At 33.0% G+C, this 2,203-nt stretch overlaps 1 non-coding gene across 1 annotated transcript; it reads right to left on the reverse strand.

Moving 5' to 3' along the window:
- Nucleotides 1-1,662: 1,662 nt before the first annotated feature.
- Nucleotides 1,663-1,769, reverse strand: LOC149526798 (small nucleolar RNA R71). Its single transcript, XR_016351654.1, has one exon. It is a non-coding gene; the product is annotated as a small nucleolar RNA R71 (small nucleolar RNA).
- Nucleotides 1,770-2,203: the final 434 nt, after the last annotated feature.

Genomic DNA, 2,203 nt, shown 5'->3' on the forward strand with positions numbered 1-2,203 from the left:
TGTAATCTAAATTTTTAATCACTTTCTTGCTTATTTTCAATGGGATTTGAATTGTTTATTCCAATTTGTTCTTAATGCTTTTAATTGCTTGGCCACCAGTTAAATTGATTTAGGAACCTAAACAAACTTGGAAAGGGAGTTTAGTGTAGACTAAAATTGGGAAGAGCATATGATCATATTAATTGATTTGCGTATAGGATAGGGATATACATATAGCCCATATGTAGCCAGATTAGAACCTGAACTTAATGAATCTAGTTTAATTTCAATTCACATAGGGATATAGTATTTTAGTTAAAATAGATATTTTTATAAGATGAGTCGGGAGACCCTTATAAATAATTTAGGACTCTAGGTTAGCAATTCAAACCATTGAAATAAGTTAAGGAAGAGAGGTAAGATTTAGATGAAGTGTGAGGGATATTGTAATCCTAAGCTTGTTTGATTTGATATTTATTTGAGTATTTATTATTTTGATTTTTCTTAGTTTAATTTTGCTATAACTTAGTTTGATTTGATTTTTTTGATATCGTTTGGATAAGATTAATTTGCGATAATTTTAGTACTTAGTAAACTTTTAGATCAATTCTCTATGGGATCGATACTCTACTTGCTAATATACTGTTTATTCGATACGTATACTTATGTAGTAGAATTTTAACTGACAGCAAGCAATCTACAACCTATTGTACCTTGGGCATTTATGATGCATCATAGGAGTGAAGTCGTCACTACACCCTGTGTGAGTAGAATCAGTCACACTCGTTAAGCTTTTATACTCATAGCATTTAGTATATGGAATGCCCATCACGTATATGCTTACTCATCTCATAAAGTATATGGAATTTCACTTCATATACGCATCTCATGGCATTTTCTCATGCCTACTCTTTTATCATATCGCATGTAAAAGATGTATTACATATATAATCTTATAGCATTCATCATGTTTCCTCAAACCTCTATGTTACTTGAGCAATACGTATACTAATGTGTATAAAAATTGACAGCAAGTTTTTGATGCCATTTTTGGGGATTTGCATTTCCTATTTATGTTGTTGATATTAAATTAAACAAAATTGTCTTAGTTCTAGTTGTTTCTTTTTGTGTTTTAAAGGTACGTATTTGGCATTGTATGAGAAAAACAAGAAACTTGAAAATTATCTCTTGTGACCCAAAAATTGAAAGGACATTTCAAAGAGTTAGAAAGAAAAATTTTCAAGGTTTTGCTTCTTTTAGTACAAGGGCTAAACAACAAGGAGAACAGCAAGTTCAAGAGAGAGTAATGGAAGAAAATCACTCATTGATAGACTATGTTGTTTCGTTGGTACAAAGTATTCCATGAAGCATTAAAAGGCCAACCATTCAACCACATAATTTTGAGATCAAGTTAGCCATCATCACTATGATTCAAACATCAGTTCAATTTGAAGGTATTCCAAATGATTATCCAAACATGCATATTTCAAACTTCCTTGAAAAATGTGATACATTTAAGCACAACAGAGTCGCGATGATGTGATCCTCTCAAGGCTGTTCCCTTTTTTTGTTACTGGACAAATAGAAAGTGTAGTTAAACTCGTTGCCCATTAGCTCAATTACAACATGGGATGACCCTGCTAGGATATTCCTTGTCACATTTTTCATTTAGCAAAGATAGCAAAGATGAGGAATGATATTACTTCATTTACATAGTTTAATGGTGAGTCGTTGTATAAAGCCTGGGAGAGATACAAGGACCTACTTCGGCACTATCCTCATCATGGCTTTCCAAAATGGCTTCAAGTACAAATGTTTTATAGTGGATTAAGTGGTCAAGTATGAACCACCAATGATGCTACTGCTAGGGGAGCTCTCATGGCGAAGTCCATTGATGACACATACGACTTATTGGAGGATATAGCATCAAACAACAATCAATGGCCATCAGAGCAATTTGCACATAGGAGAGTAGCTAGAGTTCTCAAAGTGGATGCCATCATGACACTAACCGCACAAATAGCTGCTCTAACTAAAAAATTTGATTCTTTTGTTATTAATTCTGTTTAAAGTCTTTTTATAATGTGTGAATATTATGGAGATGGATACACTAGTGATTAGTGTCTAGGTAGCAACATAAAAACTATTTAGTTGGTAGGGAACAGATAGCAACACAACCACTTCTCCAACACTTATAATCCCGGATGAAGGAATTATCCAAACT

Source organism: Theobroma umbraticum, unplaced genomic scaffold, assembly GCF_002168275.2.
Source record: "Theobroma umbraticum cultivar Fairchild unplaced genomic scaffold, ASM216827v3 scaffold_146.0, whole genome shotgun sequence".
NCBI classification, from domain to species: domain Eukaryota; kingdom Viridiplantae; phylum Streptophyta; class Magnoliopsida; order Malvales; family Malvaceae; genus Theobroma; species Theobroma umbraticum.